General features: G+C 43.3%; 1 protein-coding gene across 7 annotated transcripts in view; it reads left to right on the forward strand.

The window, feature by feature from the left end:
* The window catches only part of FBXW11 (F-box and WD repeat domain containing 11), a 445866-nt gene that overhangs the window by 315754 nt on the left and 116314 nt on the right, over positions 1-13798 (forward strand). The gene's annotated exons all lie outside the window — the stretch shown is intronic.

Consider the following 13798-nt stretch of genomic DNA (forward strand, 5'->3'; position numbering starts at 1 on the left):
AGCACGGGGGGGGGGTGATCAGAGAAGAGCACGGGGGGGGGGGGGTGATCAGAGAAGAGCACGGGGGGGGGGGGGGGTGATCAGAGAAGAGCACGGGGGGGGTGATCAGAGAAGAGCACGGGGGGGGGGTGATCAGAGAAGAGCACGGGGGGGGGTGATCAGAGAAGAGCACGGGGGGGGGGGTGATCAGAGAAGAGCACGGGGGGGGGGGTGATCAGAGGAAGAGCACGGGGGGGGGGGGGTGATCAGAGAAGAGCACGGGGGGGGGGGTGATCAGAGAAGAGCACGGGGGGGGGGGTGATCAGAGAAGAGCACGGGGGGGGGGTGATCAGAGAAGAGCACGGGGGGGGGGTGATCAGAGAAGAGCACGGGGGGGGGGGTGATCAGAGAAGAGCACGGGGGGGGGTGATCAGAGAAGAGCACGGGGGGGGGGGGTGATCAGAGAAGAGCGGGGGGGGGGGGTGATCAGAGAAGAGCACGGGGGGGGGTGATCAGAGAAGAGCACGGGGGGGGGGGTGATCAGAGAAGAGCACGGGGGGGGGGGTGATCAGAGAAGAGCACGGGGGGGGGGTGATCAGAGAAGAGCACGGGGGGGGGGTGATCAGAGAAGAGCACGGGGGGGGGGGGTGATCAGAGAAGAGCACGGGGGGGGGGTGATCAGAGAAGAGCACGGGGGGGTGATCAGAGAAGAGCACGGGGGGTGATCAGAGAAGAGCACGGGGGGGGGGGTGATCAGAGAAGAGCACGGGGGGGGTGATCAGAGAAGAGCACGGGGAGGGGGGTGTGATCAGACAAGAGCACGGGGGGGGGGGGGTGATCAGAGAAGAGCACGGGGTGGGGGGTAGAGAAGTTGCTGGCCAGGATCACAGAAGGGCCAGGAGAGAGCTGAGGGGCCCCCGGGCAGCAGAAAAAAAAGCTGAAGGAGGGGTGGCACACAGAGAAACCAATGCCTTACATGTTCTTCCTACAGCTGCTGAATGCCCACTTTTCCTGCTCTCCTTCCTGCGGCAAAAACACGGAGGGCATTGGTTCCTCTGTATGCCGCCCCTCCTCTCAGGCTGGGTCGCAATGGTGACCACTGCAGTTATGTCCCTGCAGTGAAGTAAAGAAAAAAGAAAGTTCTGGCAGAATGAAGGAGCAATGAGGAATGAAAGGAAAGCTGGCAGGATTCTGAGGCTGAGACAGTTGCAGACTAGAGCATACAGAGGGTTAAGAAGACTGTGAGATGAAAAGATTGTGGGAAATGCTGAGGATGAAGGGTGGGGCGGGGGACTGCAAGTGTAGTGAGAGCTGGAGGAGCAAGGAGAAGAAAAGTGCTGGTGTGAGGAGTTATCAGTGTGCTGTGATAGTGATACTGGGAAGATTACCATACTAAATTTACCTTCTACAAAGCACATTCCGGTCATACAGAGGCACTGGGCAGTGGTATTCAGACAGGAGAGGATCACCTGGCACAGTACAGGGACAGAAGACAGGAGCAGGGATGGGGTCAGATGTCAGAATCCTCCCACCTGTTGGGACGTCTATCACACAGTTTTGAGTGATGGGAGGAGGGGAGCAAGCTCCACAGCCTTTGCCTCCGATAAATCTGTATACCTGCCACACTTAACATACTGTGCAGGAGAAACTCAGAGCGAGATGTCAGGAGGCGGAGCTGGGAGGGAAAGCTGCTCTGCACAGATTCACCCACAAAGCACGGCAGCACTCCAAAACCATACCAGGTGCCCCGTCACCATTATCGGCAAGAATTTTCTTTCGGCAAATTGCTGAAAAGGCCATTTTAATATGTTTTAGATATGTTTCAGCGGCCGAAATTTCGGTGCATCCCTAAAAATAAATATTTTGTCAATATCAAAAGTTCATCTCAATACTTTATATATCCTTTGTTGGCAATGATAGAGGTCAAACGTTTTCTGTAAATCTTCACAAGGTTGTCACACACTGTTGCTGGTATGTAGGCCCATTCCTCCATGCATATCTCCCCTAGAGCAGTGATGTTTTGGGACCGTCGCTGGTAGAGGTCGACTGATATGGGTTTTTCTCTGGCCGATGCCGATATTTAGAAATCATGGCGGCCGATGGCCAATATATGATGCTGATTTTTTTAGGCCGATATGTTAGGCCGATTTTTTTTTTTTTTTTTTATTCCCCCCCCCCCCTCCCTTCATCTCATAAAATCTAACAGATACCTTTCCCTCTGGGGCGTTTTCAGGCGCTTTTGGGCTAAAAAATAGCACCTGTAAAGTGCCTGCAAAACGGCTCCCCTGCAGTCTGTGTGAAAGACCGAGTGTTTTTACACTGAGGCGATGTGCTCGCAGCATGTTAAAAAAAATAAAATAAAAAAGTCCTGCAAGCAGCACGTTTGGAGTGGTGTATACCGCTCCTCCACCACTCCTGCCCATTGATATGAATGGGCACCACTGCCAAAGCGCATGCAATGCGCTTTGGCAGCAGCGCTTCACGAGCGCATTTAACCTCTTCCTCTGCCGCTAGCTGGGTTATATGTGCCCCACTAGCAGCTAAATAGCGCCAGTTTACTTGTATGTATGTATGATTTAGATAAAATATATATATATATATATAATATATAAAAGAAAAACAGGTAGTGAAAACTTTTGGATGAAAAAAAAATGAGCTAACTTTACTGTTTTTTTTATTTTTTTTTATTTTTATTTTTTTTATAAATTTGTTTTTTTTTTTATAATCATTAGTGTATTTTTTCCCCAAAAACTTGCATTTGAAAGACCTCTGAGCAAATGCCGTGTGACATAAAATATTGCAACAACCGCTATTTTATTCCCTAGGATCTCTGCTAAAAAAATATATATAATTTTTGGGGGGTCTAAGTGATTTTCTGGCAGAAAATACAGGATTTTTACTTGTAAGCAACAAGTGTCAGAAAAGATTTAGTCCTTAAATGGTTAAACTGAGAAGTACACACAGAGTTGAGTACATAAATTCAAGTGTAAACATTGTATCTCTTTACTCTTTTCTTGACAGACTGCCCAGAGAGGAGGAAAGTCACTTCTATTAAGACTCAAACAACTTGCATTGACTTCTATTACAGATGTCATTTGCAAGTCGCTCTGTAGTTCTAAATCAGCCTTTTTATCAGCACCATCCGCCGATGCCGATTAAAAAAACGGCCAATATCGGCCGGCCAATATATCGGTCGACCTCTAGTCGCTGGGCAACACGGACTTTCAACTCCCTCCAAAGGTTTTCTATGGGGTTGAGATCTGGAGACTGGCTAGGCCACTCCAGGACCTTGAAATGCTTCTTACGAAGCCACTTCTTTGTTGCCCGGGCGGTGTGTTTGGGATCATGGTCATGCTGAAAGAACCAGCCACGTTTCACCTTCAATGCCCTTGCTGATGGGAGGAGGTTTGCACTCAAAATCCCACGATACATCACCCCATTCATTCTTTCATGTACACTGATTAGTCGACCTGTTCCCTTTGCAGAGAAACAGCCCCAAAGCATGATGTTGCCGCCCTCATGCTTCACAGTAGGTATTGTGTTCTTTGGTTGCAACTCGGCATTCTCTCTCCTCCAAACACGACGAGTTGTGTTTCTACCAAACAGTTCTACTTTGGTTTCATCTGACCATTTGGCATTCTCCCAATCCTCCTCTGGATCATCCAAATGCTCTCTAGCAAACCTCAGACAGGCCCAGACATGTACTGGCTTAAGCAGGGGGACACATCTAGCACTGCAGGATCTGAGTCCTTGGCAGCGTAGTGTGTTACTTTGTTATGTTGGTCCCAGCTCTCTGCCAGTCATTCACTAGGTCCCCCCGTGTGGTTCTGGGATTTTTGCTCACCGTTCTTGTGATCATTTTGACCCCACGGGGTGAGATCTTGCGTGGAGCCACAGATTGAGGGAGATTATCAGTGGTCTTGTATGTCTTCCATTTTCTAATTATTGCTCCCACAGTTGATTTCTTCACACCAAGCTGCTTGCCTATTGCAGGTGCAGGTCTACAATTTTGTTTCTGGTGTCCTTTGATAGCTCTTTGGTCTTCACCATAGTGGAGTTTGTAGTGTGAATCTTTGAGTTTGTGGACAGGTGTCTTTTATACTGATAACAAGTTAAAACAGGTGCCATTAATACAGGTAATGAGTGGAGGACAGAGGAGCCTCTTAACTAGATGCTGACCGCCGGGCGTCAAATGACGGCCAGGCGGCGCACCTATTGTGGCGGGAGGCCGTCATATGATGGCCTCCCATTTAAACAGGGAATGCGCGTGATCGTGCGCGCGTATCCCTGTCTCTTCGGTGGCGGCGTGTCACGGAGACACCGCTCGCCACCGAAGGGGGTGAACAGCCATTGGTTATGGCTGTTTACCACGTGATCGGCCGTGATTAAGTCACGGCCGATCACAGATGGTCACACCCCGACTGTGCACGGCGCATGCGCGCGAGTACCTGTCGACGGGCCATCAGAGTACCGGAGTACCTGTCGACGGGCCATCAGAGTACCGGAGTACCTGTCGACGGGCCATCAGAGTACCGGAGTACCTGTCGACGGGCCATCAGAGTACCGGAGTACCTGTCGACGGGCCATCAGAGTACCGGAGTACCTATTTGCAGCCCATGTCTCATAGAATATACGTTGGGGTGTTTGCTTTCCAAAATGGGGTCATTTTGTGGGTAATTTCACTGTCCTGGTGCTCCAGGACCTTCAAAAGTGTGATAGGTAGGAATGAAATGAGACGTGTCATTTATGCTCCTAGAACGCCTGAACGTAATACTTCAATGTTCGGCCTCTCTATGTGGCCAGGCTGTGGAAAAGTCCTACACGTGGTATCGCTATACTCGGGAGCAGTAGCAGAATGTATTTTGGGTTGTAATTTTTGCTATATACATGCTATGTGTTAGAAATATCTTATAAATTGACAATTTTGTGTAAAATAAAAAATGCGTTTTAATTTTTTTCCACATATTCCAAAAACTTCTGGAAAAAAATTAACCATTCAAAGACTCATTATGCCTCACAGATTATACGTTTAAGGTGTTTGCTTTCCAAAATGGGGTAATTTTATGGGAAAGTCCATTGTCCTGGTACTCCAGGGCCTTCAAAAGTGTAATAGGTGGTTGAGAAATGAGATGCGTCATTTTTGCTCGTAGAACGTCTGAAGGTACTACATCAATGTTGTCTGAAGGTACTACATCAATGTTGGTGCTCTGTATGTGGCCAGGCTGTGTAAAAGTCTCACATATGTGGTATCGCCGTACTCGGGAAGAGTAGCAGAATGTATTTTGGGGTGTAATTTGTTGTAGGCATATGCTGCGTGTGAGAAATAACCTGATAATATGACAATTTTGTAAAAAAAAAATTACAACTTCAAAAAAACTCACCATGCTACTTACTTAATACCTTGGAATGTCTACTTTGTAAAAAGGGGTCATTTGGGGGGTATTTGTACTTTCCTGACTTGTTAGTGTCTCAAGAAATGAGATACACCTGATGTACTGAAGGCCTGATCAGATGTGATCAATTTTCAGTGATTGGCACCATAGTTTGTAGACTCTCTAACTTTCACAAAGACCAAATAATATATACTAATGTGGGTTATTTTTACCAAAGATATGTAGCAGTATAAATTTTGGCCAAAATTTATGAAGAAACAAAGAAAAAGGCATTTTTTTTTCAAAAAAAAAAACATTTTATTTATAGCACAAAAATAAACTCACTAGTGATTAAATACCACTAAAAGAAAGCTCTATTTGTGTGGAAAAAAGGACGCAAGTTTCATATGGATACAGTGTTGGATGACTGAGTAATTGTCATTCAAACTGTGAGAGCGCTGAAAATTGGTCTGGTCAGGAAGGGGGTGTAACTGCACTGTATTGAGGTGGTTAAAGAAGAAGATACAGGTCTGTGAGAGTCAGAAATCTTGCTTGTTTGTAGGTGACCAAATACTTATTTTCCACCATAATGTGCAAAAAAATTATAAAAAAAAAAAAATCTGACAATGTGATTGTCTGGATTTGTTTCCTCATTTTGTCTCTCATAGTTGAGGTATACCTATGATGACTATTACAGGCCTCTCATCTTTTTAAGTGGGAAAACTTGCACAAATGGTGGCTGACTAAATACATTTTTGCCCCACTGTAAATATCTCCCAATAAAATTAATCAGTAAATACTTTTTATTAATTTAAAAGTATAATTATACAACATCATACAGAACCAGGATTTCTGGTGATTTATATTTCATACACCCTACCAAAGACATCAACACTGCAATAAAACTATTTTCCTTAATAATTGATAACCCAAGGGTAGCCCAAATGACTATGTTAAAAAAAATGTTTGCAGTAATTGCGACCCAAGTTAAACACTATCTCTTGTCGCTCAGAAAAACAATCCTCTGAATTTCTCCAGCTGTAAGGAATACAAAGCGTGTCTCGTGGAGTCAACAGATAAATTAATATTTCCTTCAAATTGCTGTTAACAGAGCTACCAGATTGAATGGGGCGATAATTTCCCTGGTACCACAGTAGCCAAATTTGTTGTAATACAGGTTGATCTTGGTTTCACCCACAAGCGGCTTCAACACACAAGGCCAATAACATGGGACAATTATTAAATGCTAAACTTCCCTTCACACAGTATTGGATAAAATGTAAACCGTAAAATACGATTCCTATGATTTTCCCTTAACACAGTATTGGATAAGATACAATATATAGGAGTTAGCTGAGGGTTTCATGAATTATGAAGATTTTTATATGTCCGGGCCATTACAGTATAGCAGAGTAGATTATATGAAGATAGCAGTCTTTGGTTAAACTATCAAGGTCTAATTAGTAGGTGTAGAACCCATCCATGGACTCCACTTTTTTGTTCTGTTAATCATTTTAGCATAAGTTGTTATAAAAGAACAACAGTATTGTTTCCATTCAGAAAGAGAGTAGGTGGTTTAGCGTTTCCTTAGGTCAGTAGTAATGTGGATTTATTTTATTTTTTTTCATAGTAAAATGGTCTCTTTTGTTTTGTGGGCAGTCTGGTCAGACCAGCATGGTGCTGATATGCCTATCTTGACGCATAGCACCATTCACACCTAGGCATTTGGAATTGTGGGTGGAATTGCTGAGATTCCAAGTCATGGCAAAACACGTTTGCGATGCCATTACTCCTCAATGGCATACCAATCGCAGAGAAACTTTGCCACAAGACAAATGGCACCAGAATTGTGGGACACGTGTCATGTGAAATACATTGTACAACTTCTAGTTTGTTGGCACAATTTGTCGCACGACAATCACTGTAAGATCGTGCCATGATAGGCGTGCCATTAAGACATATATGCTTTGCAAACATGTTCTGCTTTTTGGAATTGCAGTGATTCCACTCGCGATTAAAGAGGAAGTAAACCCTGATGGGTTTACTTCCTCTTTCATTCCCGGCAAAGCATAATGGACTACTATGCATCGCATAGTAGTCCATTATGTGTCACTTACCTGACACAGGAGCCAGCGATGTCACCGCTGTCCCCTGTAGTCTGGCACATCCATCTTCTCGGTGGGGTCTCGCAGCTCCGCTGCTGTCATTCGGCGAAGCCGCGATGACGTCACTCCCGCGAATGCGCACGGGAGCCGACACACGCGGCATCTTCGTCATTGATGATGCCGCGCTCAGTGCGCCTGCGCGCAGCTGTCTACGGCGCATACGCCGTAGACAGCGGTGCCCGTCTTCGGGCAAATATCTCCTAAACCGTATAGGTTTAGGAGATATTTCTTGGACCTACAGGTAACCCTTAATCTAGGCTTACCTGTAGGTCAAAATGTGTTGTAAGGGTTTACAACCACTTTAATGAAAGCCTTAATGAACATTCTGAAATGTCACACAGACTTCTAACAAACTTCATTTGGCAGCAGCGTTGTGTAACGCAGTGGATGATTGCCTTACACTGTGCTGTGCTGCAGTACTTTTTTTTTCTGCGCACACCATCTCACCTAAGGAAACAAGGCATTTTGCTTTGGCATGCATTGGGGCTGTGCTGAAATACAGTCCCACTGTATGTGTTATAAAAATACCCTGACCAGTATTGGTGGACAGCGCCATGCATGAAGCAAATTGACATCCTCGCCACATACATGCCAGGCTTTGTCTGCGTAAGTTCAAATTTATACTGTACTCCTTTACAATTGTATAGTTGGATAAGTCTGTTTTTTGAAGAGCTAAATAAAGGACTCCTAGCACTCAGAATCTTTCCAATCTGATATTTGCAGCTGTATATTGTGCCATTGAGACCAAATGAAAGAAGTGGTTTGTTTTATTGGGTAGCAATGCAGCATAATGGATATCAATTTAGTAGGGCTGCAACTAACGATTATTTTCATAATCGATTAGTTGGCCGATTATTGTTTCGATTAATCGGTTAATAACTGTAAAAAAAAAAGTGGGTCAAATTGACGTTCATTTTCCACCACAGTGACAGGAAAATTTGGAAATAATAGAAAACTTCTTGGTCAAAGGAATTTTCAGTGTATGTGGTTTTTGTTCAGAAATGAAGTGAAAATTTCAAACAAAATTCTTTCATTTAGCGAATGTACAAAGATTTTTCATCTGAATATTCTCACCTGAAAATTGATATGCAGTTTTTGCTTTTGATCTGTTTCTGTAATGCCTTTTTGCTGTGCGTTTTGATTTTTGCGCACGTGATTTTACTGCAATTTGTGCTTTTTTTGCATTTTTTTTGCATTTTTTTGGGCAGATTAAAAAACACAAATTGCTGCAAAAACACATTACATGCTTTTCTGCAGCTTCTCCTTTGAGGTATTGAGGTTTGCGTTGAAAGTCCCAGACCCTTTCCAAATATGCAGCGGCTGAAAAAAGCACAGATATGAACGTGTCCCATAGGAAACCATGTAAATGAACTGTAGTGCGTTTCTGCAAAAACCACCAATAAACATATAGAAGTGAAACCAGGCCTAAGACGTTTAGTAACATAATGGGGTTAAAAAGACTAAAATTAGCCCTTTATAGAACAAAAAAGCAAATAATCACTGCTGGAAGGGGTTTGTTTTTTTACTGTAGAACAGTGAAAGTAATATTTACAGTAGTGATTATATTTTTGTACTATAACGGGCTAATTTTAGTTTTTTTTAACCCCATTATGTTACTGGCCGAATTAATCGTTTATGAAAAGAGTAATCGATTAATTTCATAATCGATTAGTTGTCGATTAATCGATTTAGTTGTTTCAGCCCTACAATTTAGTGTAATCTATGTATCCTGAGTTTATCTAAAGGAGTTTGAAAAATTTCACTATATCAATCTTAAATGAAAGCAGTATTGAATCCATGAGCAAATATTATATAGCAGCTTACAAGTTATGTGATGGCTGCAGTCATTTTCTTTTTATGCTTTCTTTAATTTATTTTCACCTGGTGATTTAGCCAGTGGGCCTGTTTTTCAACAGCTGTCCTGCAGATGTAGCATTTGGAGGGTTGAGACAATTTACCACTGACAGGAATGCTTGCAATGATCAATGTTTCCCAAAGCATCTTCCAGTACAGCTACATTAGAGATAATCAGCTCTGCCCTCTACAGGAAACAAAATCCCCCAAATCAGTAAAAGGCCCCTCATTCTCAGTTATTGTGTTTCTGCCCCGCCACAAAGGCACAGCCTACAGTTTCTATTTTTCTCCTAGCTGGGTAACTGTGGTTGCTGCCTCAGGAGGACAAGCCTTCCTTTTGGGCAAGGTAATTATCCCCCTTTACCTGAAATTATCACCCTTTACCTGAAAGTGTCCCTGTTCCTTTCCTGTATCTCCTTCCCAAATGATGGTTTGTATTGACTCCAGTAGCCTCTGTTTGCAAGCTCAAGGGGGTTCCATAATACTGGTTCACATGGGGAGTCCTAAGATGGTGCTGGGGTATGCTTTCATGTGTTGGAAGCTGCATTTTGGTTTAGTGGGGGTGAGCAGGAGAGGTGCTCTGGGCACCATTCTTTCTTAGATCGGACCACTGCCTCCAGGATCCTAAGGTAGCATCTGAGCTGTGCCAAGATGGTGTCCATATGTCATTTCCAGCAATAAGTGTGACATTTTTCCAGAAGGCTGGCTCCCACCCAATGGCTGCCGGATGCACCTCAGATGCTGGAGGGGTTCTAAGAGGGCGCACAGGTGTCACTTCCATCTGCAACTGACAACGTCCTAACGGGTGCTGTCCGAACACTCCAGAGCATCATATTTAAAGAGGGGTCCCAGAGGAAGCTTTTGGTGCTAACACACATGCTTGCCCTACTTGGAGCGCCATTAAGACCTTGGTATACAGTATGCTCCGACATGGAGGAGGATGACGCTGTGGACATCAAGGGGAAAGGTGGTATATACTTCACTGGGACTAAGCTGCCTTAGTCTGAGGTTAGAAGATGGGGAATATACTGATTTGCTTTGGCCTTTTTTTTGGCATATTTTACCTGTGCATGTCTTTTTACGCTAATCCTGCAGTACAGCCTTGTAAGCCTAAGAATAGGTGTGGAGCTGTGGAACTCTGGTTTCAAGCTCACTCTTATAATACAATCTTCTGTGAGAAATGCATTTTGTTAGTGGCAGGATCAGGGCCAGCTTCATTAGTTGGAAGATTTTATAGATACTGTGCGGGATGAGATGGTCTCAATTTTTCAACCATTTAGGTCAGCCATCTCAGACTTGGGGTCTTCTTCGCCAGTGGTTCTCCACCCTGTCCTCAAGTACCAACAGGCCATGGTTTTTTGAATTTATCTTAGATAAAATAGCTGTCCAGCATACCAAGCCTTTGAATTTAAAGCACCTGTGCAGTATAAAGGAAAACCTGCAAAGATGGCCTGTTGGAGGTACTTGTGGACAGAGTTGGGAACCACTGTTCTAATCCAGTCTGTTGCTCACCCTGTTGAGCCACAATCCCTGGTTCCTTTGACATTGGATACACAGGCCTTGGGTTCCCAGGCAGTGTTGGACATAGAGGAGGATTCTCCATGCTCCTCAGGTAGATGTAAGCTCAGAGGATGATGGAGGTGGGGCAGTTGAAAGTTATATGAAGTTTCTTTTTCCCCCCAAAAAGTTTTCTGAAAGATCCTATGGGTAGGAAAGCTAAATCCCTGTTAGTGAGCTTGGGATGCTTCTGCTTTTTCATTTGGCTGGGCAGAATCTGTCAATCCAACACTTCCTGGGAGCATGGCCTTGCGTGTCATGTGATAGGATGTGTCTCTCTGCAGCACCGGGCTGTCCCAAAAATCCTGCTCCATCCCTTGCTCAAAACACCTCTTGTTCTTTATTTTTTTCCCCCTTTTTCATTGATGCTCCTTCATCACAGTAAGTTGACTGGTTGATGGACAGGCAGAGCAAACAACCTATGGGCCAACATGAGAATTACACACACTCGGACCAAGGTGGCCAGTGCAACCCCATGCCATGCATCTTGTTGGCCTCTACTCTGGATTTCTTTGGGGAGTTCCCAGATGGCTCATCGCCGCCTTCCCTGTGTGCCCTGCATCCACTGACCTTTATCTCCCAAACTTCCCTGAGTGGGGATGGCGCAGATGTAGCGACAGAGCCCAGGCTGACAGTTGTGCTTAACACCATTAGGGTAAACCACTCTGACTTAATGGGCATGGTTTTTACCTTGCTATCATACGGCAATTAATGTAGTGGGCAACTACATGGTCTAATGTAGAAAAATGTATAATGCGTTTAAAAATATGAATGCAATCTACTCGCTGCTGCTAACAAAGCAAATAGAATATTGGCATGCATTAAAAAGGGATCAACTCCAGAGATGAAACAATAATTCTCCCGCTCTACAAGTCTCTGGTCCGGTCGCACCTAGAGTATGCTGTCCAGTTCTGGGCACCAGTCCTCAGGAAGAATGCACTGGAAATGGAGAGAAACAAAAGTGCAGCTAAGCTAATAATTGGTCTGGAGGATATTAGTTATGAGGAAAGGTTGCGAGCACTGAACTTATTCTCTCTGGAGAAGAGACGTTTTTAGAGGGGAATGTACAAATACCATTCCGGTAACCCCACAATAGGGCTAAAACTTTTCAGCAAAAGGGAATTTAAAGACACGTGACCATTCACAGTTTATTTACTGTAAGAGCAGTAAGGATATGGCATTCTCTTCCACAGGCAATGTTTTCAACGATAATTTTAAGACTATTGGGCACCTGAACGACCACACACAACATGCTGGGTTATACAATGTAATACTGACATAAAAAGCACACACAGGTTGGACTTGTGTCTTTTTTATTTATTTATTTATTTTCAGCCTCCCCTACTCCAAAAAAAGGAACTCCTCAAACAAAGGAATAGCCAAGAATAATCACTAAATATGGTCTCCAATGGAATCAAATTAAAAATGAATTGAAAAACATTGGCATGTATTGAGCTCCACCCCCTTTATCTCAGATAGTCTACCCTAGAACCTTTGAAGAGAGCTAGAAGGACACAGAATCTTAATGATACGCTAGTACACTCTGAATATCAGAGAGCCCAGACTAAAAACTGGTTAACTAGCCTTAGGCCTATCTGTGGCATTCACGCTTGCGGGCTCTGTAATATCTGTAAATATGTAAAAAAAATAAAATGTATTCACCAATTCTGATGGTACAAAATTAAGCAATTGTTCTACAACGAGTGTTATATGCTCTGTTTTCCATGTAACAAAATATACATACTGTAGGTAAGACTAAAAGACAACTTGGTATAAGAATTGATGAACACATTTTAAGTATAAACAAGTATGATGATCGTCCTCTGACATTACACTTTACTCAGTTTCATCAAGGCAATCCAAAGGGGTTAAGGGAACCTTCCTTTTTGAGAAGGGATTGTTTTGTTTATATCATCCTGTTATAGAAGGGAACAATGTGGACTTATAACCTGGGTTCTCTAATTCCACAAGGCTTGAACAATGAATGCAATTTGCAACCATTTTTGGAGGTATAGAAAATTAAATTTTTTAAACTACTCTGAGCGTCAGTATTAATTTAAGACATTTTGGCTTTTCAAATGTTTTTAATGAGTTTATTCACACATCTATTTTTTATAATTGCTTTGACCTTATTAAAAAGGTTTTCTCTTTAACGTTATAAAGTAGAGGAGGGTAAAGGTTTTGTTAAATATCTTGGGATTACCTCCCCTTCCCCTGCAATGGAGAGAAATAGGCGGCAGCCACGTGCACACAATGGTATATTGTATTGCTTTCACCGTTCTGAGTGATTCAGGAAGGAGAATGTGTACATTACACACCCAGAAACATTTCCTGCTTGTGTGATTGGCTCACTGATTTTCCCATAAGTCTACGCTACAATACAATTCAGGTTTTTGGTATCCTCCAACAAAAAAAAAAATTTTTGGTAAGATGCTCCCAATAGGAAATAAAGTCTAAAGGGATGCAGACCCTGCAATTTTTCTCATTAGAACCCTGATTCTGCAGCAGCTGGTTAATAATTGTGAAATTACTTCTATTAGACTCGCTTAGCACAGGGTCACAGAGAAACAAACCATGATTTCTAAAGAATAACAAAAGGTATGAATTTGCAGAAAAGTTTGTTAAAATCCTTGCCATGTTCATAGATCACCCAGAGGGGAATGTGTGTTTTTTTTTTTTTTTTTTTTTTCTCTCCAAAAGTGAGTTGAACATTAATGTAAAATCCCTTTCTTGGAGTTTACTTTCACCTTGTGGTTGATGGTTATTGGTATTTGTTTTCCTGCGCTGCTTGCTATAACTGAGCAGGGAGGGGGGTAATGGTCTTCATATTTTTTGCCTTGTGTCCATTCTTCCTGTAGGTGGCTTTGCAAA

This window comes from Lithobates pipiens, unplaced genomic scaffold (assembly GCF_037356315.1).
Source record: "Lithobates pipiens isolate NorthernLeopardFrog02 unplaced genomic scaffold, aLitPip1_a1.2 Scaffold_8, whole genome shotgun sequence".
Taxonomy (NCBI): Eukaryota; Metazoa; Chordata; class Amphibia; order Anura; family Ranidae; genus Lithobates; species Lithobates pipiens.